The sequence below is a fragment of the Giraffa tippelskirchi genome, chromosome 11 (genome assembly GCF_054371585.1).
Source record: "Giraffa tippelskirchi isolate mGirTip1 chromosome 11, T2T-mGirTip1v1.2.pri, whole genome shotgun sequence".
NCBI classification, from domain to species: Eukaryota; Metazoa; Chordata; class Mammalia; order Artiodactyla; family Giraffidae; genus Giraffa; species Giraffa tippelskirchi.
The window spans coordinates 32,118,126-32,146,086 of NC_137285.1; the positions used below are offsets into that span (position 1 = coordinate 32,118,126).

At 36.9% G+C, this 27,961-nt stretch overlaps 1 long non-coding RNA gene across 2 annotated transcripts in view; it reads left to right on the forward strand.

Annotated features, from left to right (window-relative positions):
- The window catches only part of LOC145526902 (uncharacterized), a 153,594-nt gene that overhangs the window by 16,419 nt on the left and 109,214 nt on the right, over positions 1-27,961 (forward strand). The window contains exons 6-8 of one of the 2 annotated variants that reach the window (XR_014069287.1): positions 16,133-16,226; positions 24,493-24,558; positions 26,235-27,296. This is a non-coding gene — a long non-coding RNA (uncharacterized LOC145526902). Of the gene's footprint in view, positions 1-16,132; positions 16,227-24,492; positions 24,559-26,234; positions 27,297-27,961 lie in introns of those variants that run through there. The other variant, XR_014069286.1, reaches the window with a different exon arrangement.

Below are 27,961 nucleotides of genomic sequence, written 5' to 3' on the forward strand. Positions count from 1 at the left end.
AAAAGAAAAATTCACAGTGCTTTTTAGAAAACAAGAAATGTGTGAATGACAGAGAAAGACTCCAGCCAGGTTAGTGATACAAAGCATAGTTTTCAAGAACCTACATAGAAGCTCAACATTGATATAATAAAGGGATGCATCCTTACAGTGGAAAAGGGTCCAAGAGCTATTAAAAACAGAAAATTAAGACTTAAATTTGCTTCAAAACTAGAAACCAATCATTCTTCTCTTAAAAACATTCAACATCTCTTCTAAACTTATATCCTGTTTCATCAAGGAAGACACTAACCTACATACCAAGAGAGAAGGCAAATTCCTACCAGGTCCCTTATGTGCCAAGCACAATCACTATCTAGTAACTAAGAGATAAGAGATTACGACTATCACACGTCAATTTGCTTTGTCTTTGTTGAAGTTAAGAATTGACTACTGAATATAACAATGTTTTAACATGTTTCTATATAAAATCCAAATCTGAAAAGTAAAGACAGTGTGGTTTAGCAACATGTCTTATAGTTGGCGATAGCAAAATGCCCTCTTTAGTTTAAAAATGATGTGTCACGAAACTTCTTCAAAATAATTTATACAAATCATTTTTAAACTATGAAATAAATCTTGAAAATGCTATAGTGACAAGAATTTAAACCAGGCCTTTGGAAGAATACCATTTTACCACCACTTTAAAAAATTGAAACATATGGTTGATATGAAAACATAAACAATATTTTTCAATTTTGTTCTCTTTGTCATCAGTGATTCAGAAATCAATTCTGCATGTGTCACCTGTTAATTATGAGATGAAATTAGACAAAGAGGTTCCAAGTTACTACTGGAGTGAGAAGGAGGGAGTTGAGAATTTGATACCACACAAGAAATGTATTAAAATCCTGTGCAGTATGCAATACATTTATCTTTCAAGTCAATCATGGAGTAATTATTTTTCTAGGAATAAGTTACTACAACAAAGAGCTCCAGCCTCTAAAGCACATGCACAATGAGGAATCTAGAATGGAAGAAAATAACCACTTGAGTAAAGAGTTCTGGTCCATGCGTTAGTGAGAGGAAACTGGGAATTTGTATTAGATGAAACTGTACAACGTTGTGGTAACACAATTGCTTAGGAAACTTGATCCTCCAGGCCCAGACTCAGAGATGCTGACTTCACATTGAGGCAAATGTGTCAAAACTATGGAAACTTAACAAGTTCTATGTCTGTTTGCATGATGTTATCTATCACCTAAACTCAAGGATTGAAGTTATTTTCCACAAACAAAGGACTGACACAGAGGTAAATATGTCCTGAAGATATTTTACAGGTGGAGGCTTGGACAAACGTGTCTTTAATATGCAGCAAAAGCAATTATATATTGCCTCCAAATAGACAGATCATGGGCAGGTTATGACAACAGATGGTCTTTTCACATAAAGACATTCATCTTTAGCAAAAGAAAGCATCCATGAGTGATACTGAGCAGGTGGTACTCTCCTGATCTCTCTGCTCCCCAGTCACCACCTGGAGAGCCAAGACTAATTGAATTTTCCATAGCATGCTCTAATTAAGGCAAATGAAGCTGGTCGACTCATACCGAACAGTTAAAAAGAATGTGAATTCAAAGCATTCCCAGTTTACCAAATTGAGTTTCCTAGTCCTCACTGGGTTATTTCAGATATTAATTTGAAAATGAACTCATATTTCCTATCTTTTGGTTTGTTCGTAAGGATACTGAAACCAGGGATAATTGTGAGTCAACTAAGGTCATAAAAAAAGTTGGTAAGAATCCAAGATCTCTAGTATTTTGTCCCAATTTTTAATTTTATTAGAAAATCTAATTTTAAAGATCCTTTCCTGTAAAAATGGAAGGGTATACTCCTTTGGTGATCCAAACCACACTGTCTCATTACTCCTGGTGCCAACTCTGTTGTCATGATACAGTGGAAACACCATTCGTGTAGAAGTAAGAAAATGTTTAAGTTGAGAGGATTGTATTGCTAAGTAGTAGTTTTCTGTAGATTAATGTGATGGTTATTTACTATCAACTCTCTGCTGGAGTAGAAGACTTCATACTAAATTTCAGACTCTTTTGCTAGGAAGGCAATAGAGAGAAATAACTAAAACAATCATTAGAGGCAAACAAGATGGTGGGAAGAGGAGAGAAGAGACTGCCTTTTTTAAAAAACGCAATATTTAAGGTTTTTAAAAAAGGTTTTAAAAAAACAATATTTATTTATTGGTTTATTTTTGGCTGCATCATGTCTTAGGGCCCACAGGATCTTCATTGCACCATGTGGGATTTTTCACTGTGGCTCGTGGCGTCTTTAGCTGTGGAGCAGGCTCTGGAGCATGTGGGCTCCATAGTTGCAGCACGTGGGCTTAGTTGCTCTGTGACATGTGGGGTCTTAGTTCACTGACCAGGGATTGAACCCACGTTGCAAGGTGGATTCTTAACAACTGGACCACCAGGGATATCCTGAGACTTCTTATTTTCAGTTTTCAATAGTGTTGTTCCACAGCATGGATACTGCAGCTCCACTTTCTTTGGGCACTTCCAGCACCAGCTGTGCTGCAGACCTTCAAAAAGACTAGGACCAAGCAATTCCATCTCATTCAATGGTTCCAAGCTCCAGGTTCACATTCCCCTACCTCTACCTCACCAATCCATCTAAGCACCAGCTATGTAGAGGGAGTGAGTCTCCAGTCCTGGAGGTAGAAGTTGCTACCTTCTGTAATCACTTTATCTGCATTATCTCATGTGCAAAAAAGGATTCACTCCACAGGCCTGCATATTCACAGGAAAGACGAAAAATGAGTTCTGAGTCCTTGGAATATTATGCTTGATATGATTATTTTTACATGTCTGAGGTCTTGGAGCATGAAATCACCTTGATCAGATAGTTTATACTAACATTGCGATTTAGGGTAAACAATTGTTTCTGTACGTCTGAGACTATGGGGCTTGAGGTATCAGTTTGATTAGACAGTCTATGCTAACAAATGCTGAGTTTACTCTGGGGTGCTTGGCTGCCTGACTCCCTAAAAATCCTTTTAGACCAAGTGTTGCTGAAAACTTGGCCTCTGTGTACCAGTGCTGAATTGAAACTTGGAGACAGAGTTTGGGATGAAGTAGAAAAGAAGAGTTGTATTGCTTTGCCAGGCAAAAAGGAACACAGCAGGCGGATGCCCTGAAAAACTGTGTCCCAACCCAGGAGATTTGGTGAGGAGTTTTATATCAATGGTTCAAGGGCAGTGTTGCTGTAAAGGCTCAGGGTGTGTGCAGGGCCTGCCCTCCTTTAAGCTGGCCTCAGGTGGTATCCTGATGAACTTTTCTGATTCTCCAAGTTATCAACTGATCTTCTCTGGCATATTCTTACCTTCATCAAGTAGCTAATACCTTGCATTTGTTGGGTGGGTGGGGGGGTTACTTTTACAGAAGAGCTCAAAGATATCACTATGTGTATCACTTGAGGAGGAACCAGGGCCCTGCCCCAAGGCTGCACTCTTGTCTCTTGGCTGCTCTTCCCTTGTCTGTGCATTCTCTTCCTTCCCTGATTAGTAACTGCTCAAACCTGCCCTTTGGGATTCAAGGAAGCTCATAGAGGCTGGAGTTTTTTCCCTACAAACAAGAAATGGGGGACAGAAAGGCTCTGTACCCAGGACCCCAGTGTCCTGCTTGGTTTCACAGGACTTGGTGAGCTTCCTCAGTTAACAACCCTTTGCCCATGTTCTCATGCTTCATGATGAGGAGAATGAAGTGTATTTATATGATTTCGCTAGGAGAGGACGCAAGGGAACATGTGTCTGGCTTCTCCTGGACTTCAATTCATCTTTTCCCTTTGCAAATTTTAATCTGTATTCTACTGTAATAAGACATAACCACAAGAATAACAGCTTTCCTGAATTCTGTGAATTGTTCTGGTGAATCATGGGTCCTAAGTGTGGTCTTGGGGGGACCTGACATACATCAGCTTCTTGTTTGATCTTTCATTCTTAATAACATCTATGTAACAAATTGTTGAACTCAATATCCACTCTGCTTGAAATACTTTGAATTTTTTTCCTAATTGGACATTGACTGATAAACTGCTAATTAGCATCTTTAGTGCATATTGCTTATAGATGTAATGAATGATTTTATATGATTTATGAGTCTGATGTTCCTGTCCCAGAAATATTCTCTCTTTCTCACTGTCTGAGGCATAGGGCATCTATATCTAAAAGAAAGATTGCTTTTAATCTTTTCTTATTCTATCTTTTAAGAGACAAGTTTACATTATCTCCTAATTTGGTGTATCAGACTTCAGCTCTTCACTCCAAATTCCAGAATTATTATTTCAGATACCTCCTCTTTTAATATTTCTCCAGCCTTCTTGAGGTATAATTGACAAATATAACTGTCTATGTTTAAAGTGTACTGGAGAAGGAAATGGCAACCCACTCCAGTATTCTTGCCTGAAGAATACCATGAGCAGAGGAGCCTGGCAGGCTACTGCCCATGGGGTCACAAGAGTCTGACATGACTTAGCAACGAAACCACCACCACAAAGTGATGATTGGTTATAAACACATTCTGTGAAAGGATTACCACAATCAGATTAATTAACACACCCATCATCTCACATCAGTTCAGTTCAGTCACTCAGTCACGTCCGACTCTTTGCAACCCCATGGACTGTAGCACCCCAGGCCTCCCTATTTATCACCAGTTTACTCAAATTCATGTCCATTGAGTCGGTGATACAATGCAACCATCTCATCCTCTGTTGTTCCTTTCTCCTCCTGCCTTCAATCTTTCCAAGCATCACAATCTTTTCAAATGAGTGTGTTCTTCGCATTAGGTGGCCAAAGTATTGGAATTTCAGCTTCAACATCAGTCCTTCCAATAAATATTCAGGACTGATTTCCTTTAGGATGGACTGGTTGGATCTCCTTGCAGTCCAGGGGACTCTCAAGAGTCTTCTCCAACACCACAGTTCAAAAGCATCAATTCTTCAGCACTCAGCTGCCTTTATAGTCCAACTCTCACATCCATACATGACTACTGGAAAAGCCATAGCTTTGACTAGATGGACCTTTGTTGGCAAAGTAATCTAGGTTTGTCATAACTTTTCTTCAAGGAGCAAGTGTCTTTTAATTTCATGGCTGCAAGTCACCATCTGCAGTGATTTTGGAACTCCAAAAAATAGTTTGTCACTGTTTCCACTGTTTCCCCATCTATTTGCCATGAAGTGATAGGACCAGATGCCATGGTCTTAGTTTTCTGAATGTTGAGTTTTAATGTTGCGGAGAAGGCAATGGCACCCCACTCCAGCACTCTTGCCTAGAAAATCCCATGGATGGAGGAGCCTAGTAGGCTACAGTCCATGGAGTCGCTAAGAGTCGGACACGACTGAGCGACTTCACTTTCACTTTTCCCTTTCATGCACTGGAGAAGGAAATGGCAACCCACTCCAGTACTCTTGCCTGGAGAATCCCAGGGATGGCGGAGCCTGGTGGGCTTCCGTCTGTGGGGTCGCACAGAGTCGGACACGACTGAAGCGACTTAGTAGTAGTAGTAGTAGAGGTCTTTTTTTTTTTTCCTTGTGGTAAGGGCACTTTAGATCCTCCCTCTTAGCAAATTTTCAAGTGTACGATACAGTATCATTAACTACAACCCCCATGCTGTATGTTAGACTCCCAGCACTTACTCATTTTTCAACTGAAGACATCTCCTTATTACCCCACCCTAGCCCCTGATATCCATTATTTTACTCTGTTTTTATAAGTTTGCTATTTTAAATTTAGATTTCACGTGTGAGTGATGTTATTCAGTATTTGATTTCTCTGTCTGATTTATTTCACTTAGCATGATGTCCTCCAGATTCATCCATGTTGTTGCAAATGGCAGGAGTTCCTTTTTTTCTCATGACTGAATACTATCCTAGTGTGTTTCTGTGTGTACCACATCTTCTTTATTCATTCATCTATCAGTAGATCTTTAAGTTGTTTACACGTCTTCTCTATTCTGAGTAATGTTACATGGGAGTGTAGATATTTCTTCAAAATACTTATTTTGTTTTCTTGGGGTATATTTTGTTTTCTTTAATTCTCTTGTGTTGGTTGTTTCATTTGCTATACATAAGCTTTTTAGTTTAATGTAGCCCCACTTAGTTATTTTTCCTTTTGATGCTCTTGCTGTTGATGTCTAATCCAAAAAATCATTGCCAACACCAAGTCAAGAAACTTACCCCCTATGTTTTCTTCTAGGTGTTTTATGGTTTCCATCCTTATGTTCAGGTCTTTGATCAATTTTGAAATGATTTTTGTGAATGGTATTAGATAAAGGTTAATTTTCATCTTTAGCACATGAATTTTTCTATCCCTTTATTTTCAGTGTCCTTTAATCTGCACTGAGCCTCTTGTAGGCAACAGATAATTGGGTCTTTTTTTTATTCTTTCATCCACTCTAGGTTATTGTTTGGAAATTTTAATCTATTTACATTGAATGCAACTATTGATTGGTAAGGTCTTATTAATGCCATCTTATTAATTGCTTTCTGGCTGTTTTGTAGTCCTTTGCTCCTTTTTTCCTTTCTTGTTCTTTCTTTAGAATTACCAAATTGATTCTCTTTTCCTTACCATTGTATATCTATTATAGGCTTTTCTTTTGTGGTTACCATGAGGCTTATGTAAAACATCTTAAAATTATAGCAGTCTATTTTAAGTTGATAGCAACTTAATTTTGATAAAATACAAAATCCTATCTTTTTCCTTCCCCTCCACACACATTTTATATTTTTGAAGTCACAACTTTTTTATATTGTGTATTCATCAAAAACTTGAAGCTGTAGTTATTTTAATACTTTGGTCCATTAACATTTATACTACAATTATTACACCACCATGTTACACTGTTAAAATATTCTGAATTGGACTATGTGATTAACTTTATCAGTATGTTTTAATATTTCATGTGTTTTCATTTTATTACTTATTGTCATTTCTTTTCAGTTGAAGAACTCCTTTCCATCTTTCTTGTAAGTCAAGTCTAGTGGTGATGAAATTCCTCAGCTTGTGTTTCTCTGGGAAAGCCTCTATAGCTCTTAAATTTCTGAAGTACCATTTTGTCAAGTAAACAGTTCTTATTTGACATTTTCCCTCTATGATTTTAGTATACCACTCCATTCTCTCCTGGCCTGCAACTTTTCTGCTGAGAAATCTGCTAACAGTCTTATGGGGATTTCTTTTCACGTGAGGAATGTTTCACTCTTGCTGTTTTTTTTTTTTTAAATTAGTTTATTTATCTATTTTTTAACTTTACAATATTGTATTGGTTTTGCCATACATTGACATGAATCCACCATGGGTGTACATGTGTTCCCCTTCCAGAACCCCCCTCCCACCTCCCTCCCCATCCCATCCCTCCGGGTCATCCCGGTGCACCAGCCCCGAGCACCCTGTATCATGCATCAAACCAGGACTGGCGATTCGTTTCACATATGATAATTTACATGCTTCAATGCCATTCTCCCATATCATCCCGCCCTCGCCCTCTCCCATAGAGTCCATAATACTGTTCTATATATATGTGTCTCTTTTGCTGTCTCTCATACAGGGTTATCTTTACTGATTTACTAAATTCCATATATATGTGATGGTATACTGTATTGGTGTTTTTCTTTCTGGCTTACTTCACTATGTATAATAGGCTCCAGTTTCATCCACCTCATTAGAACTGATTCGAATGTATTCTTTTTAATGGCTGAGTAATATTCCATTGTGTATATGTACCACAGCTTCCTTATCCATTCGTCTGCTGATTGGCATCTAGGCTGCTTCCATGTCCTGGCTGCTGTTATAATCAGTGCTGCGATGAACATTGGGGTACATGTGTTTCTTTCCATTCTGGTTTCCTCAGTGTTTATGCCCAGCAGTGGGATTGCTGGGTCATATGGCAGTTCTATTTCCAGTTTTTTGAGGAATCTCCACACTGTTATCCATAGTGGCTGTACTAGTTTGCATTCCCACCAACAGTGTAAGAGGGTTCCCTTTTCTCCACACCCTCTCCAGCATTTATTGTTTGTAGACCTTTTGATAGTAGACATTCTGATGGGCATGAAATGGTACCTCTTTGTGGTTTTGATTTGCATTTCTCTGATAATGAGTGATGTTGAGCATCTTTTCATGTGTTTGTTAGCCATCTGTATGTCTTCTTTGGAGAAGTGCCAGTTTAGTTCTTTGACCCACTTTTTGATTGGGTCATTTATTTTTCTGGAATTGAGCTGCAGGAGTTGCTTGTATATTTTTGAGATTAACTGTCCATTGCTTTGTTTGCTATTATTTTCTCCCATTCTGAAGGCTGTCTTTTCACCTTGCTTATAGTTTCCTTTTACTCTTGCTGTTTTTAAAATTATCTCTCTGTCTTTGATTTTAAAGTTTTATTAGATTATGTCTTAGAAAAATATTCCTTGGGCTGAATTTATTTGGGGGCCTGTAAGCTTCATGAAGTTGGAAGTCCCAACCCTTCCTCAGATTTGGGAAGTTCTTAGACATTATTTCTCTAAATAAGATGCTGCTCCTTTCTCCTCTCCTTTTGGGCCTTTAATAATGTATAAATTATTTTGCTTAATGGTATCTCATATTTTACATAAGCTCTCAGCCTTTTTTTAACCTTTTTGTTGTTGTTATTGTTCTCCATTGAGTAGATTATCAAGTTAGCTGTTTTTAAGTCCATAGATTGTTCTGTTTGACAAGTCTGCTGTTGATTCTGTCGCGTTTTCCAATTCATTCATTGTATTCTTTGACTTCAGATTTTCTGTTTGGTTATTTACATGATTTCTATCTCTCTGTCAAAGTTTTTGTTTTTTTTCTTGGTTTGTTTTCCTGATTTTGTAACATGGTCTTTCTGTGTTTTCTTTCTAGTTCACTGACCTTCCTTTAAACAACTATTTTTAATTTTTAGCAAACAAATCACAGATATCCATTTTTTTTTTTTTTTGAGTTCATTGCTGGACAAATATTGTGTTCCTTTGGTGGTGTCATGTTTCTTTGATTTATTATATTTTTTGGAAATCTAGTGTTGCTGACTTTGCATTTGAACAAATAGTCACCTCCTCTAGTCTTAACTGACATGCATTAGAAGAGAAAGAAAAAAATGGTTAGCCTTGCTAGGAATTCTGAGACTTTCTTGATCTTTTCTGTGGGACTGCTTGCCCCACTTTCTTTGTCCCCTTTTCATGGGGTATTGTTAAACTTGCACATCTTCCTTAAATCCTGCAAAGCCAGGCCCAATACTGATAGCTTCCCATTTGCTTCCTTCAGAGTGTGCTACCTAAATCCTCAAGTTTGTGTGCCATCCCCCAATCCTGAAGAGTGGGGCTGGCTTTATGAGCATAATAACCACCTCTCTGAGATGCCCTATATTCACAGTTCACATAGCCATAATCTGGGAGCTGGCCACAAAATGTGTGGGTGAATAATATGGTACACTGAGGGTGCCTGTAACTGAGCAGGACCCCATGGGCCCTTGGGAAAGGCCTTCATCCATATCCTCTGCTTTAGTTCCTCTCTAAAGGACCTAGATAATATTATCTGATGCATGTTTCCTGAGTTGTTTTGTAGATGGTAATATTACATCCAAATTAACTACTTGATGACCCATGGAGCTACTGGCACCTGAGGGTTGATAATGTTAGCCCTGGTGACACCTCCTTGTTACCTCAACATCAATCAGTCAGAGAATTGTGCACAAGCTGATCACACATTCTGGGGACACCCCCTCCCAACAACAGACTTTTGAAAGTGTTTTGCTGAAACCCTTTGGAGAGCTCATGATTTTTTTAGGGCATGAGCCACCTGTTCTCCTTGCATGGCCCTGCAATAAACCTTTATCTGCTCCAAACTCCAGTGTTTCAGTTGGTTTTGCCTCATTGTGCATCAGGCACATGAGCTAGTGTTGGGGAATCTGAAGGTGAGAAATCCCCAGAGACTTGTGGGCAGCCTTCTTGGTTGCCTCCATGAATTACTTAGTAAGATACATGTCCCTTCCATACTCTCTGAGAGCTCTTGCTGCTGCTGCTGCTATTGTTCTTGTTGTTCATTCACTAAGTCATGTTCAGCTCCTTGTGAGCCCATGGACTGTAGCATGCCAGGCTCCATGGGGTCTTCTAGGCAAGAATACTGGAGTGAGGTGCCATTTCCTTCTTCAGGGGATTTTCCTGGACCTGTCTCCTGCATTAGCAGCAGGTTCTTTACCACTGAGCCACCAGGGAAGCCCCATGCTGCTGTTACCCCAGCTCTTTCTCAACCCCATTGTGCAGCTCATCTCAGTGTTTTGGATGAAGCAAAAGAAAAGTGGGCATCTTTGGAAGCATCCTGGCACAGCTGAGGAAGCCAGGTCCTCAATCATGTGCTCTCATCTTGCCAGATGGGTGAGATGGTGGGCTGAGACACTTTGTCTTTGCACAAGTTATTTTAAGTCTATAATTTCTATCTTTTATATAAAATTTGCATTTCAAGAGGTTTAATGTGAACTTTTAGAACTCAACAGTATTAATATTGGAGTTAAGAATAAAATCCTTAATTAACTTAAGTGGGTAGACAATCTTCTGGAGGCAGAAAGGAGGCACTATGGTGGGAAGAGGGTGATACAAGTGAAACCATTCCTCTTACCCTTTTTAGCATGTACAGTCATAAATATTTTTATTCCAGTGTTGTGCTAGAGATTCTTCACTGGATCTTTAGGCTTCAACAAGGGTACTCTCACTCACAGGCAATTGCCAAAATTGGTGTTCCTTGTGGGCAAAAATGTAGGAAACTCCTATTCTGCTGTCTTGCTGATTTTTTTTTTAAACCATTTAGATATCTCGTGTTTTAAAAACTTTTTAAAATTTTTATCCAAGCATGATCTTTAGAGTTAGATCTTTTCATTTACCTGGTTAAAATTGGAATATTCATTTACTCCCTGTAGGTTTCAATTTTCTTGTGTTGAACATGGTTAAATACTTTGCAGAATTATTGGGAGGGTTACATAAAATAGTGTGTGATAGAAGTTTTTTATAAAATTCATGTTCATAAATTAAGTTATGACCATTATTTTAAAAGTGAATATGGCTCAATTGTTAAGAATACTGACTATGGAGTTAAATAGACATGTGCCCAAGTTTTGTTATAATAACTGGATGACATACTGATAATAACTTGTCAAGCATTAAAGCCAGTTATAGGGCTGCTGTTCAATAAATAGTGAATGGCCATTATTCTATTCTTTGTAAATTGTTCTAGGCCCTGTACCTTCATGTGTAGATTTGTTGTTTCCTATATATTTTTTACAAGTGAAAATTTAGCTTCCTCAATGCTGCCACTAAAAAGATCATCTACCCACTAAGTTTAACTGAGAATTTACTTCTTAACTCCAATATTAACACCATTGAGTCATAAAAATCTCACACTAAACAGTCTTAGGAGAATGCAATGGCACCCCACTCCAGTACTCTTGCCTGGAAAATCCCATGGATGGAGAAGCCTGGTGGGCTACAGTCCATGGTGTCGCTAAGAGTCGGACACGACTGAGCGACTTCACTTTCACTTTTCCCATTCATGCATTGGAGAAGGAAATGGCAACCCACTCCAGTGTTCTTGCCTGGAGAATCCCAGGGATGGCGGAGCATGGTAGGCTGCCATAGCCTGGTGGGCTGCCATCTATGGGGTCGCACAGAGTCGGATACGACTGAAGTGACTTAGCAGTAGCAGTAGCAGCAAACAGTCTTAAAACATTAGTTTTTATATAAAGATAAAATGTGGTGACATAATTTCCCCCTTAGATAAACATAAAAATTCTTAATAGTTTTGGAAAAAGGCCATTCTTTTTCCTGACAATGGGAAATTTATAATTTATATTTAGGTACATCAGAAATGTCAATTTGCCAAGTTTTCTAGGTAAAATGAAAAGAAACATTTTTTACCTGTTGATTTCACTGATTTATTTCCAGGTAGATTTTAAAAATGATTTTCATTTTACAGAAGATACTATTAATGTATGAAGAACACAATTTGTCAAAGATATAGAAGCAGGTTTCTTTATAATCTATGAAAAACACAGTTGGATGTTTTCTAACATTGTCTTTTGTTGAGAAACAAATATGATATAATCTATAGTGAGACAGATGCTCAAGACATAATTTTAGCTTTGTTGACACACATTTTTTGCTTGTGTGTTGCGTGAAATCAGTGATGTATAAAACTATCATAATGCCTTGATGATAATTAAAAGGATTAGAAGGATCTATGGATTAAAAGGATCTATGAATATTGATCTGAATCCAAATAACTAAAGGCTCAAAGATCAAATCAATGGGGAAACTAGGAAAATGAAAAAGAAGCTGTGAATAATAGGTAGGAGAAAAGTACTAACTATATATCAGATATGGTATTGGGTGTCCACATTAAAAGGCAATTGTAGTCATTTAGATTAGAATAAGCATATGAATGGCTTAGACTAGGATGGTCGCATTAGTGGTCCTGAGAAGGAGTCAGAATCTGAATCTATTTTGAAAGGTGAAATTGAATTGGATGTGGGTTGTCAGAAAAGAGACAACTCGAGTGTGACTCCAAGTTTTGCTTTGCATTATAAGCTAGAAGGATTGGATTGCCATTTTCCCAAGAGTAGAAGACAGGGAGAAAAACAATTTGGGATGGAGTGGAAATCTCTACTGCAATTTTGAACACATTAAATTTGAGATCTTTTTAGTTATTGAAGTAGTTACCTGGTGAGCCATTAGATATTTGAGTCCAAACCTGAGAGGAGAGGTTTAGAAAGGAGACACAAACTTGAGAGTTATCATATAGATTGTTTTTAAAACCACGAAACAGGATAGATCATAGGTTGAGTATGTATCAAACGAAAAAAAAAAAAAAAAGAACAGATTCAAGAACTGACCCTGAGGGTTATACAAAAGTTTAGAGTTAAGTAATAAGATTAATCCCAAAGGAAAAATAGTAACTACCTGTGAAAGACTGAAGAAAATCCAGGAGAAATTAACTTAAAATAAGCCTATGAGAAAATAGCCTGGCTAAGATAATACCCTATAAAAATTTCTGTGCATCTCATTTTCTTACCCTTGTTGCCTAAGATTATTTATTCAATCTTAAGGTGAGACATCTGCTCGTAACAATAACTGGCTGAGTTCTTAAAATTTGGATCTGATGAACATGAAAGTGAAAGAGGAGAGTGAAAAAGTTGGCTTAAAAGTCAACATTAAGAAAACTAAGATCATGTCATCTGGTCCCATCACTTCATGACAAATAGATGGGGAAACAATGAAAACAGTGACAGACTTTATTTTGGGGGCTCTAAAATCACTACAAATGGTGACTGCAGCCATGAAATTAAAAGACGCTTGCTCCTTGGAAGAAAAGTTATGACCAACCTAGACAGCATATTAAAAAGCAGAGACGTTCCTTTGCCAACAAAGGTCCATCTAGTAGTCATGTATGGATGTGAGAGTTGGACTATAAAAAAAGCTGAGTGCTGAAGAATTGATGCTTTTGAACTGTGGTGTTGGAGAAGACTCTTGAGAGTCCCTTGGACAGCAACGAAATCCAACCAGTTCATCCTGAAGGAAATCAGTCCTGAATATTCATTGGAAGGGCTGATGCTAAACCTGAAACTCCAATACTTTGGCCAGCTGATGTGAAGAACTACTCATCTGAAAAGACTGTGATGCTGGGAAAGATTGAAGGTGGGAGGAGAATGGGGTAACAGAGGATGAGATGGTTGGATGACATTACTAACTCAATGGACAGAAGTTTGGACAAGCTCTGGGAGTTGGTGATGGACAGGGAAGTCTGGTATGCTGCAGTCCATGACATGGGTTTGGGTGGACTCAGGGAGTTGGTGATGGACAGGGAGGCCTGGCGTGCTGCGGTTCATGGGGTCGCAAAGAGTCGGACACGACTGAGCGACTGAACTGAACTGAACTGAGCAGAACATGAATAAGTATAGATAATCTATTGCTGAGAAAGACTGAATCTATACTATATATGAAAATTGTATATATCATAATATTTTATCTACCTCTGAGTGTGTGCCTGCTTAGTTGGTTCAGTCGTGTCTGACTCAGTGTGACCCCATGGACGGTAGCCTGCCAGGCTCCTCTGTCCATGAGATTCTCCAGGCAAGAATACTGGAGTTGCCATATGCTCCACCAGAGGATCTTCCCAACCCAAGGACAGAACATTCAATTCTTATGTCTCCTACATTGGCATATGGGTTCTTTACCACTAGTACCATGACCTCAGTACCTCTCACTATACCATGAAGCTTTGTATCAACATTCAGTGTCTTTTTTCAAATAACTGGTGAAAACTATTCCTCATTTTTTGGTGATGATGCTGATATTTTTCTTTTTTCGGGCCTCTTCCTCTTACTTAACCTAGTCATTTATCTGAACCAAAAATCATATCAATTAATTGATATACAGATTTGTCTGCCTCCAACAGGCTCTGCTATATTGGCTGCTTGATTTAGATTTCAAATAGTAGTATCTGGCTTTCCTGCTACTGTAGCACAGCTGTATAACCTTATTTATTGTGTGTCCTTTTCTACATTCTGTTGGTCAATGACAATGGGAGGAATTTTGACTTTTGGCTACAAAGTAAATTACTGACTAGAATGTGAGCTAAACTGTGATTTCCTTCATTGAGCAGAAACTTACTAATAAATTGCCTATGTTGTAAAGTTAAATTTACTCCTTGTTTGTAAGTTCAGTGAGTTTATCATTTTCAAAAATGTCAATCTCAATATCATATAGGAAACACTAGGCTATCAAACCGGTGAATGCAACACTATCATCCAAGACTTGCTTTATATCAAACTCCACGTCCCTCCTACTGCCTCAGATTGTCTGCACCCTACCTCTGTACCTGGACTACACCTGGGCCAGGAAGCAGTCAGGAGAGAGACAAGAAAGTACTCTCCAAATGCTCAAAAGTGGTGGTTATTTCAGTCAAAATTTATCAGCTTGCGTAGCTACTCCTGTAAAAGTGTAAGTGCTCAATGATGATTTTCCCTAATCCTATGATGATGAGTCTATGCTCTTATTTCATATATTAATACAACTCATATGGAAAAATACTCAACTGAACAATTTTCTTACCATTGCCATTTTCTTTCCAGCCTTAGGTGTTATAATCATTCCTCAAATATTGCTGATCCCACTATTATAATATATGGCACTTGTCATTCTCTTTAAAGACTAATGATTATAGTACAACAGAAAATGAGAGAGCTTCTTTCCTAACAGTAGGAAATGATGAACATTTAACTGAGGAAAAACCGAAGATCATTCAGTCCAATATCTTAATTTGGCCTGTGAGGAAATTTAAAGAGTCAGACTACTCACTAAACCCAGAAATTATGAATCTTGTCATATATATCTTTTAAAAATATTTTCATTTTATTGGAGTATAGTTGATTTACCATGTTGTATTAGATTCAGGTGTACAGCAAAGGGATTCAGTTTATATATATATATATATATATACACATATGCACTCTTTTTTTAGATTCTTTTCTCATTTAGCTTGTCACAGAATATTCGGTAAATTTCCCTGTGCTGTACAGTAGGTCCTTGTTGGTTATCTATCTTATAGATAGTAGTGTTCGTGCGTTCATCCCAAGCTTCTGAGTCAGCTCTCCCTCACCACATTCCCCCCTTGTTAACCATGTTTGTTTTCAATATCTATAAGTCTACTTCTGGTTTGTAAATAAGTTTATTTGTATCTTTTTTTAAAAATTAGATTCCATATATGAGTAATGTACATTTGCCTTTCCCTTTCTGACTCTCTTCATGTAAGTATGATAATCTCTAGGTCCATCCACGTTGCTGCAGATGGAACTGTTTCATTCTTTTTTTATGACTGATTTACAACATACATTGAGTAATGTGACAGACAAAAAATATATATATATTCATCTGATCCCATGTCATATTGCTTGTGCTTGGGCACATGGAAAACCACACTTCCTAGTTTGTTAAGCACGTACTGTGACTATTTTCGACAAATGAGTCATGAGCATACAGGACATTTGTCACTCTTGGTCAGAAGCAATGGACACTGGCTGTGTGATTATTCAGACTTTCTCTTCCTTGGCAGCAGGTATCTTGGAGAAACCCACTTTCTGAGCTGACGGAGCCACAGATGAAAGCAATCTGCATTCCTGTTGCCTAAATGAAGCTTTTTTTGTGCTTTGGTGAGTGAGAAAAAAACTTTGCTTGTGTTAAACCACTGAGATTTGGGGTTGTTTGCTACCCAAGCAAAAGCCTATTTTATCCCAACTAATCTAGGTACTTAAAGATGTTAAGGAAAGCCATATCTTTGTGGCTGCTAGAGTCATGGGGATTTATAGAAATCAAAGCACTGACTTAAAGCCAGATGCAAATAGACAGTCTTGCAAACTGGGTAAAAATTATTATAAATTGAAGCCATGATATGTGGGGCCTGGTACGTCTGATTTGACATAAAATATGTTTTATTCCCTTTTAGATTTACTTCATCTTCTCCTGCAACATTTAGGAGAGGAGAAACGCATTTTAGAAGCATAAAAATAGAATTCTCTCCTTGAGTAGATACCACCTGCTCTGTGCAGAGTCTCTCATTCTCTTTTTAATTTTAGAAAAGTATATTTGACAAGATTTTTCTCTCTGTAGAATGCTGTCAATGAGAGAAGAGGATCTGCTTTATTCTGGGGAAATGCTATTAGTAATGATAGTCACAGATCAGCAACACTGTAACAGGGTATTGCAGGATAATCAAATGATGCCTGTGGACTAGCAGAGTGATTAAAGAATCAATCATTGCCTCTTTCAGAATTTTATGGCTCTCTGTAAAATAATTTAGGTGTACTAAGCTATACATTTTTATTTCGAAAATTCTTATATATGAATAGCAAACTGAACTATACATATCTACATATAAACATGATTAATAACTTAAAAATAGTTTTATAATACAGAGAACTACTGTCACGTTGTGACCTTGGTCAAAATATGTTGGCTTTAATTTACCTTGGCTGTGGGAACATAGATTATTAAAGAGCTGTTTTCCTTGGAATTGCAGTTCTGGCAGATGACTATTGACTACAAAGTTAGACAAATTAAATAAATGCTATTTGCATTTAAAAAAGTATTTCAAAGTTTTATAAGATTGCTAGTTCAATGCAGCTGCAATCTGTTTGCAATATATTCTCAAAATGCTCATGCCACTTGAATAGATTTGAAGTCCTTTGTATGCCAATCATCTCAAGTAGCTTTACTTTTAACACTGTTTTTAACTGGGGAAGCAGAGGGTAATTAAAATGTGGTGCTACCTGTGTTCGGAAAAAATTGAGGTGACTTTTGAATATGCAACTTTAATTAGTAAATATATTTTTATATATTTGTGCAATGTTATTATACCTGTATGTATGTAGATATATGAATGAAGAACACTTGGGATACTTTAAATGTATGTAAGATTGATATATATTCTCTAAATTGAGACAATTTGTAAAAATAATTTTGCTGTGATCTGAATGTGTTCAACTCATATGTTAAAGTCTTAAACCCCCAAAATGATGGTGTTAAGAGTTGGAAAATTTTGGAGATGCTTAGCTCTTGCAAGTGGAATCCTCACAAATGGACAAGCATTCATCTAAAAGAGACCCCAGGGAACTCCCTAATCTCTAGCATCACATGAGGACACAGTGAGCAAGAGCCAGCTTAAGCGAGGAAGGAGATATTCATCAGCACATGACCATGCTGACACCCTGACCTCAGACTTCTAGCTACCAGAACTTTGAGAAATAAATTTCTGCTGTTTATGAGCTACCCAGTCTGTGATGTTTTGTTATAGCTGTCCAAATGAACTAAGAAAATGATATTTTACAGAACTCTGTGAACATCTTTCTTCATAAAACAAGATCTGGACACAGACCTTATGTAAAATTAATCTATCTTTTAATAATGCCTAGAGATTGGATCCTCATCTTGGGGGCCATCTTGCATTGATAAATTCCAAAAAGGATTTAACACTAGCTTTCTAGTACTCTCCACTAAAAAAAAATGCTCAGTTCTAAGGAATTACCATGGTAAATTGAATTATTGGTCCCAATTCTTTAGTTTTCTCTGTATCCATTTACTTTGCTATGTAAATTTGTAGTTTACCCAACAAACCAGTGTATTTTATTTCTCTATAGTTTGAATTAGGATTTTGCCACATAACTAACTTGATTTGGTCGATGGCATGATAGTGGATTGGACATAATTGCAGCTTTAAATACGTCATCATGAGGGGTTGTGCTCCTGCAATCACTTGAAGAAAAACATGGCTTTCCCAGGCCAGTGGTCTAAGGGGGGAGAGAGGCGTGCAGAACAGATGCAGACTCTCAGATCTGCAATGTGCCATGTGCAGCCGTGACAAGCTGGTACAGAGCCAGCCCACTTTACCCAGGAGAATAAGTGTTGCATTGTTTTAAACCAACGAGTGTTAGAGTCCTCTTGTCATGCAGCATTATTGCAATGATTATTGACTGATAAAGACAGGAATGTCACAGCTTTTAAGAAATTAGTGCTGGACCATTTATCTGGGATAAACCGGAAATTCCTAAGATGTCAGAGAATTTAATACCATTTCTTAGCACTGTATTTCATATATGAACCCAAAGGGCAATATTTTTAAAGGCTATATTCATTCCATTATTTTTGTTCGTAAGTGCCAACGTTTACTTCCTACTTTTTTGGACAGGGATTCTTTTCTACCTTGATACTTGAGACCTGCATATCTTCTATAACTTTTTAAAGTGACTGATAGGACTTTTAAAAACTCCCATATACCTATGAAACATCTGGATTTTTTCACATGTCCTTTGACTTAAAATATCCATTTGATTCCTTCAGTCTTATATACTGGGGCTTCCCTGGTGGCTCAGATGGTAAATAATCTGCCTGCAGTGTAAGAGACTCGGGTTTGACTCCTGGGTCAGGGAGATGCCCTGGAGAAGGGAATAACTACCAACTCCAGTATTCTTGCTAGAATTCTATGGACAGAGGAGTCTGGCAGGCTATAGTCCTTCGGGTCCCAAAGAGTTGGACACAACTGAGTGACTAACATGTTCACTTTTCACTAAATACTAGCTATGACATAAGGTGACCATATAGGTCTAGTATCATATGTAGTACTATCATTTCTTACTTTCCTTAAAATTCAAATGCCTCAAATTATCAGGTAGATACTTGGCAATATCACTTGGTGATTTTTAAAGAACTATATTTCTTTTCATTTTATCCAGATCTCATTGTACAACTGCAGTAGATAATCTGTTACTTATAAGACATTTCTGGTCTAGGTCTTAGTATACAATCTAAAATGTTATATAAGTCATTTAAAATTCATAAGGCTGGCTCTAGGAAGATTAAAGAATAAAAGTGCTAAAATATCTAATAATTTTAATATGAGCGGAAGTATGGATAAAGTGGATCCAAGAAGAGAAAAAAGAGAAACTAAAATGATCAAAGTCAGAAAAGGAATGCTTGCCATCTGCCTTCCAGATTTACTGTGGGCACACCTGATGACTAACTCATGTGTTTATGTGGGATTTTATTGTGAGAGTCATTGTAAGATGTATAACAGGAGCAAATGGAAAAGCAGAAGGCTATCCAAACACATTTGAGCTATAGTCCTTTTGTGTAAGCTGGCTCGTTTAAAAATTTTTGATTCTTGTCAGGGGAAATCCTGGCAGGCAGAATCCAAAAGCACTATAAATTTCTTTTACTTTACACAAAGCTTTTCTTTAGCAAAACATAATATATAAATATATGAGTTTATTTTGTGGTATAAATTTTAAATAATTTCAATCATATGTAGGTATATTTCAATATCTCCAGGATATAACTTTGTGTGTTTGCACATTTTAAATCATCAGAGGCAGTTTCTGAAATCATTATATTTTATATTTTAATAGTAAATTGAGCATGTGCAGTTACTTTCAGAATGTAGAGAAATATGGATCATCTTAGGGCCAAGCTTGTTATAGAACCATTCATTACTTTAAGCTCTAACTAAGCACAATTATGATTTTATTTGCTTTAGATATTTTTTCATTAAGAAATTAGTGGTTGAGATTGTAATGAATATGCATAGAAAAATTAGATACATTTACACATTCTTTTAAAAACTTTTTCCCTTCATTTTTTAAAAAGATAATTTTTTAGAGCAGTTGTAGGCTCACAGTAAAATAAAGTGGGAAGAACAGATATTTTCCGTATACGTACCCTCTACCTTCACACATACACACCCTCCCCTACTACTAACATCCCCACCAGGTACTACATTTGTTGCAATTGATAAACCTTCTTTGATCCATTTGATAAACTCCTACTTTGGAGTTTATTCTTGGTGTTGTACATCCTAGGAGTTCTCACAAATATGTGATGACATGTATCCATAGTTCTAACATCATAAAAGTATTCCCGCCGCCCTAAAATGCTCTAGTCATCTTTCCTCCTGCACCCAAACCCCTAGTAACTACTGATCATTTTACTGTCTCCATAATTTCTTTTTTTCCAGAAGGTCAAACAGTTGAAATCATAGAGTATGTAGCATTTTCAGATTGGCTTCTTTCATTTACTAATATGCATTGGGCTTCCCTGGTGGCTCAGATGGTAAAGAATCTGCCTGCAATGCAGGAGACCAGGGTTCCACCCCTGGTTTGGGAAGATCCCCTGAAGAAGGGAATGGCTCCCCATTCTAGTATTCCTGTCTGGAGAATTATATGGACAGAGAAGCCTGGTGGGTTACAGTTCATGGTGTCCCAAAGAGTAGGACATGACTGAGCAACTAACACAACAACACAGCAACATATGTGGATCCATCCATATCTCTTCAAGATTTGTTCATTTTTGATTGATGAACAATAATATTGCATTGTTTGGATGTACCACAGTTTATTGATTCTTTCACCTTCTGAAAGGCATCTTAGTTGATTTAAAGTTTTGGTATTTATGAATAAAGCTTCTATAAACATCTGTGTGCAGATTTTTGTGTGAACATCAGTTTTCATTTCTTTTGGGTAAATATCAAGGAGCATAATGGGAGGATTACATGGCTAGAGATGGTTTAGTTTTGTAGAAAATTGTGACATTGTCTTCCAGAGCAGCTGTACCATTCTGCATTCTCACCAGCAGTGAACTAGAGTTCCTGTTATTCGACATTCTTGTTAAGATTTGGTGTTGTCAATATCCCAGATTTTGGCCAGTCGAATAGGTGTGTAGTTATATCTCATTGTTTTAATTTGCAATCCCCTAATGGAATATGATGTGGAGTATCTTTACACATGCTTGTTAGCCATCTATGTATCTTTTTTGATGAAGTGTCTCTTAACATTTTAACCCACTTTGCATTTGGTGGTTTTGTTTCTTACTGTTAAGTCTAAAATTCTTTGTATATTTTAAACAATGATTCTTTATCAGATGTGTCTTTTGTAAACATCTCCAAGCCTGTGACTTGACTTGCCATGCTCTTGTCTTTCACATAGCAGATATTTTAAATTTTAATTAATTTCAGCTTATCAATTATTTCTGTCACACATCATGTCTTTGTGTGCACTTAAAAAGGCATCACCATACTCAAAGTCATCTAGGTTTTCTCTTATGTTATCTTCTAGGAGTTATTTATTTATTTATTCCTTCTAGGAGCTTTATAGTTTTGAGTTTTACATTTAGATCTGTGATCTTTTTTGAGATAATTTTTGTGAAGGTTGTAAGATATTTGTATAGATTCTTTTTTGTTTTTTCAGCTTGGGGATGTCTAGGTTTTCAAGTACCATTTATTGAAAACATTATCTTTTCTCCATTGCATTGCCTTTATTCCTCTGGTTAAAGATTATTTGACTGTTTATGTGGATGTACTTCTGAGCATTATATTCCATTCTGTTGATCTATTTGCCTGTTATTTTGCTGTTACCACATGGTACTGATTACTATACTAAGTTGGATAGTGTCAGTGCTCTACCTTTTTTCTTACTTTTACATATTTTTTCAGCTACCTTAGATGTTTTCACTTCTCCATACTACCTTGATAATCAGTTTTTGCTGCTAAGTCACTTCAGTCATCTCCGACTCTGTGCAACCCCATAGACGGCAGCCCACCAGGCTCCTCTGTCCACGGGATTCTCCAGGCAAGAATACTGGAGTGGGTTGCCAGTTCCTTCTCCAAGTTAGTTTCTAATATCCACAAAATAAGTTGCTGAGGATTTTTTTTTTTTTTTTTTTTGGTGGGGGGATTGTATCAACTATATACATCAGGACTTTCCTGGTTGTGCAATGGAGAGAAGTCTGTCTGCTAATGCAGGGGACACAGGTTCAATTCCTGGTCTGGGAAGATTCCACATACTGCAGAGCAGCTGAGCCCATGTGCCACAATTACTGAGCGCATGCCCTAGAGACTGGGAGCCACAACTCCTGAGCCCACATTTTGCAACTACTGAAGCCTGTGCATCTAGAGCCTGTTGTCTTCAACAAGAGAAATCACCACAATGAAAAGCCTACACACCACAACTAGAGAAAGCCTGTATGCAGCAACAAAGACCCAGCATAACCAAAAATAAATAAAATTATTAAAAAAAATCTATATAGATCAAGTTGGTAAGAATGGAAAGTTTAATAATAATGAGTCATCTTATCCTTGAACATGAAATGTATTACTATTTATTTAGGTTTACTTTATTTAATCAGAGTTTGAACTTCTCCTCATGTGGATCTTATACATATTTATTTTTAAATTTGTATCTAAGTATTTTTGAGTAGGTATTAATGTAAGTGGAATTATACTTTCAACTTCAAATCCCATTGTTCACTGTTAGTATATAGGAAAGTTAATGAACTTTTGTAACTTAACCTATATCCTGCAACCTTACTTTAATTGCTTATTAGTTCCAGGAGTTTTGTGTAGATTCTTTTGGATTCTCTACATAGACAAACATATCATGTGTGAACAAAAAGATTTATTCCTTTCTTCCCAATGTATATGCCATTTATTATACTTCTGTGTCTTGTATTAGCCAGTACTTCTACTATGATGTTGAAAAAGAGAAGCTTTCAGTCATTATTGTTTCAAACATATTTTCTGTTCTTTCCTTTCTCTTTTCTCATTCTAGTATTCCCATTGTGGCTACTTTATACCATTTTTGGTTGTCTCGTAGTTCTTGGATTATATATATATATATATATATATATACACACACATATATATGTATATATATATTATAGTATTATTATTATTTTAGTCATTTTTTTCTCTTTTAAATCGCAGAGGTTCTTCAGTCAAAGAATCTTTTCTTGTCTGTGTCCAGTCTACTCATAAGCCCATGAAAGACATCCTTTATCTTTATTACAGATAGAACAGAGTAATTACAGAGATCCTTCATGTCCAGTAAATAAAGCATCTCTGCATTTTATGGAAATGGATCAAGGAACTATGTTAGAGTTTCCTTGTAAATTTTTCTTTGTTATCTTCTCATTGTGATATTAATATTATTTTTTAATGCCCCCAAATTCTTTGGCACTCTTCCCATCAAAAGGCAAAATCTATATTTCCTCCTTTTGAATCTGAATGACTTCTGACTGTGGAGAAAGAGACACTAAATACCTCTGAGGCTAGATAGGATAAAGCTTCTATTTAATTGTCTTGGGAAGTTTACACTAAAATACAGTCATCAGCCTCTGAGAAAACCAAGTAGCCCATGTAGAAGCCGCATGGTGATGCTCCATTCAACAGCACCAGATGAGGTTCCAAATGACAGCCATCATCACTGACAAGATATGTGAAGGGAGATGCCTTTGTGGTGATGCCAGTCCCAGCCCCCATCTCATTGTATAAAAGCATGTGAGACCCTGGGTGAGAATCACCTAGCTGAGCATAGTCAATCTTTAGAAACAATTATAATAAAGTGGTAACTGTTTCTTATGTCATTACTTCTTGGGATGATTTCTTACACAGCAATAATAACTGAACTAATTTTTGTACTTGAAAGTGCTGTAACAAAAGCTTGCAACATGTGTAGTTGGCTTTGGAACAGGAGAACTGCCGAAAGGGTGTTAAAGAGTGTTTTAGAGAAAACATAGAGGGCATGAGGAGAAGCAACACAAGCATCTAAAGGGATCGGGAGGGCATGAGACCTTAAAGGAAAATGATGAAATGTTTTGAGAAGTCAGAAGGAAGAAGACTATTTGGCAGAAAGCTTGGTGGACACTGCCATGTAAAATAGCATGGAAAATAGGAAATGTACCTAAGGACCTTGAAAATCTAACTAAAATGATTTCCAGGCAAAAAACTAAATATGCCACATGGCTTTTTCTAGTTGAATATGTTAAATGTGAGAATAGACAAGTGAGAAAAAAAGGGAAAAGTGTAATAAAATTGGGGAAAAATCTAAAAAAGAGATAGAACGTTCTAAATTATTTTTCTTTCTCATTCCTTTCCAGATGGCAAAAATTTTCCACGAAAAAATAAAAGTAATAAAAACCTTCCATGCTCAGATCACATCCAGGGTAAGACTATAAAATACTTTGTGAAGACCTCAAAGAAATATAAAGTGGTGCCTCGTTGAAACCTTTAGAAAGATAAAAGACCTTTTATGAATCTTATGGGCATATGTTACAAATTATCTTTGTAAACATAGGGCTTCTAAGAATCTCAAGGGTTTTGTCCCATAGCAGATTCATTGGGAAATAAAGGTCCAGAAAGGCCTGTCTGGTAGTTATTTACAGTTGTGCATTTTATTTAAAGGAATGAACTGCTGTAAAATTTATAGAAAACTTTTGCAAAGTTGTTAGGATATTGTTTCTCCTGGAGGCACCACCAACTTGGACAAAAAGGGAAAGAGAGAACATAAAATTAAGTCTTCAGACCCTCAATATTTCAGACAGAGAGTAGGCAAGACTATTCAGTTCAATCTGTTTTCTTCTGGAGAAAGGATTGATGATTCAGAGGGTTGCTTCAAGAACTCAGAAAATGGAGCAACAATCCATGGATAATCATGGAAGGAAGCAGAATGAGGCTGTTCCCAAGACCTGGTAATGTGTGCCCAGCCAGGTTTCAGAATTGTGGCATACTCATCGCTTTCCCATGAAGTCAGTTCCCCCTTTTGAACAGCAGTGTTTATTGCTATCATGCATTAACACTTCTGTATTGGGTTTATGTAGGGAAGATAACAGGCTTCCCAGGTGGCACTAGAGGTATAGAACCTGCCTGCCAATGCAGGAGACATGAGACAAGGGTTTGATCCCTGGGTTGGGAAGATCCCCTGGAGGAGGGCATGGGCAGCCCACTCCAGTATCCTTGCCTGGAGAACCCCTTGGACAGAGGAGCCTGGCAGGCTATGGCCCACAGGGTCGCAGAGTTGGACTGGATTGAAGCAACTTAGTAGGCAAAGCACGCAGGGCAGATAACTAGTCTTCTTTAGTTCAGAGACTTCAAGTTGGGAGGAATCTTATCAGAGAAGCTGTATCCCTCCCAAAACAAAACAAGAGCCTCATCTCAATTTGGTTTGATCTGGATGGCACGATTTTGAACCTATAGCCCTGATTAATGAGACATTTGATGTGTCTTAGAAAGGGATTAAAAACTGAAATTTATTTTGAGTCTTATGGAGTAATTCAATCTGGTAGTATCATAGGAATTTAACTGACTAAGCAACATCTTTTCTCAAGGGCTTGATTTGGAAAGAAGGATCATCAAATATATGAGTTGATTTAGCATATGACAATTAACATTTATATCATGTGGATTTCTCAATGTTTTATGCAGGAGAAATGTGAATAATTTGTCCCCATTATGTAAATCATGACTGATTTATAAGGAAGAACCTGAATCCTTTAACACTAATCCCAAAAGAGGTGGGAGTATTTGTTCTTTACCCTGGTGGCTCAGACGGTAAAGTGTCTGCTCACAATGTGGGAGACCTGGGTTTGATCCCTGGGTCAGGAAGATCCCCTGGAGAAGGAAATGGCAACCCACCCCAGTACTCTTGCCTAGAAAGTTCTATGGATGGAAGAGCCTGGTGGGCTACAGTCCATGGGGTCTCAAATAGTTGAACATGACTGAGCGAATTTACTTTTACTTTTTCACTTTCTTAAAACTGGGTGGATTTTGATTGTGGCAGGAGGAACCTTAAGTCACTTCTTTCTGTTTTTTTGTTTGTTTGTTTTGTTTTTGACACACACAGACATATTGATAATGTTGTAAGGAAGCCAACCAAGCAACCTATGAAGTGGTTGCATGTGGATGTCGTAGCTAATAATGACAGGAAAGATCCCAGTTGACAGTATCAAGGATCAGACATGAGGGAGGAAGTTTCTACAGAGGCATCAATGCCACCACCTACTGTAGCTGTGTAGACTGTAAGTCAAAAACAACCTAGCTGAGCCCATTCAGCCATCAGAACCATGAGAAATATCAATGAAATAACTATTATTTTTAGCCATTAAAATTTGAGTTGTTATGCAGTAGTAGGAACTAGAAATCTAGATATATGAGGACCTGAGCTCAATCTGGGTATTTTTTAACAGCAAAACATGCTATTATTCTTTATCAACAGTTCAATTTTATCAACAATTCATTTTATCTTCTAATAGAGTATTATTCTGCCTTGTATCATAGGACTTTAATGGTAGAATATGAGGTAATTATAGAAGTTAATAAAAGTGGTTTTGGCATGTTTGTTGATCATATTTGGGAATACAGATGAGGTGGGAACTAATTTGTCATCTTACATATTAAATATCATTTCACATATTAAATGCTTCTTTCTTCCTAAGCAAGTACTCTGGATAATAGTCTTATAGGAAGTGTTGGAGGTTCTTTTGGGTGCTATTATTCTTCCAGGAAAAACTATTCCAGAATCTTTAAATGTCTTTGTGTACTTTGAATCTCTTTATATATTAAATTTTTGAATCTCTTTGTATCCTCATTTTAAACAAGTTTTAAAATGTTACTTTGTTTTATTTGACCCTTAGGTTCACTAAAAAATTATTCTCAGAGGTTGTTTTATTTGTCTTCTGTTTCTGATATGTTAGCTTTTTGGTTTTTCAGTTATTGTTTGATCTCAGCCAATTAAAATACCTAACTTCATTTTGCTAGTGTGTTAGAAGGTCACCACTGCTTTGTATTCCAACAGCTTATTCTGTATTCTCTGAAAATGCTTTCTTTCTTCTGTAAATTGATAATTAACATGGAGTTTATAAACCATTTTAATTAATAAATCCACTATTTTCCTTTGTGAATTAAATACACTTTCATGTGGTTGGAAAGGATGGTAAGTTCTAGTTCAAAGCGGCTCAGGATTTCACCTACAAAAGGTAATCTGGTTTTAAAACCTCATTTAAGCTTTATCTGGCATTACAAAAGCTCAAAATCCTATACATTGCTTTCAAGTCAAAAGTAACGGAATTTCAACTTTGCTACGTAGAATTCCTAGTGATACTTGAAGAGTTTGATTTAAATAGATAAATGAATTAAAGGGAAGTGCAGAGAATGAATATTATGTATGTATGCTCGGTTATTTAACAGAAACATTTTGATGATAGTTATATATCTTTACAGGGATAGAAAAATTTGATGTAAATTTTAACATATCACTAGATTCAGGAAATAATTTGTTGGCAAGTATTAGATACATTGGAAAAGTAATGAAACAGCTTCATGTGGAAGGTAGTATTTTCTATGGAATTGCATAGAAAAAAATCCTGAATGGAAAGAAATATATATGTTCATAGATCAATTAAGCTCTTCAATCATTTTTGCTTGTGTTCCATTTGAAATAATGTTGAAATCTATGCTCTCTCTTATATATTTGTAAGTTTGCAAACTTACATAAGTTTTCATCTTAAATATTCTATTACCAGTTTAAATAGTTCATAAGGATGTAATTTCTGAAATATCGCAAATATTGAC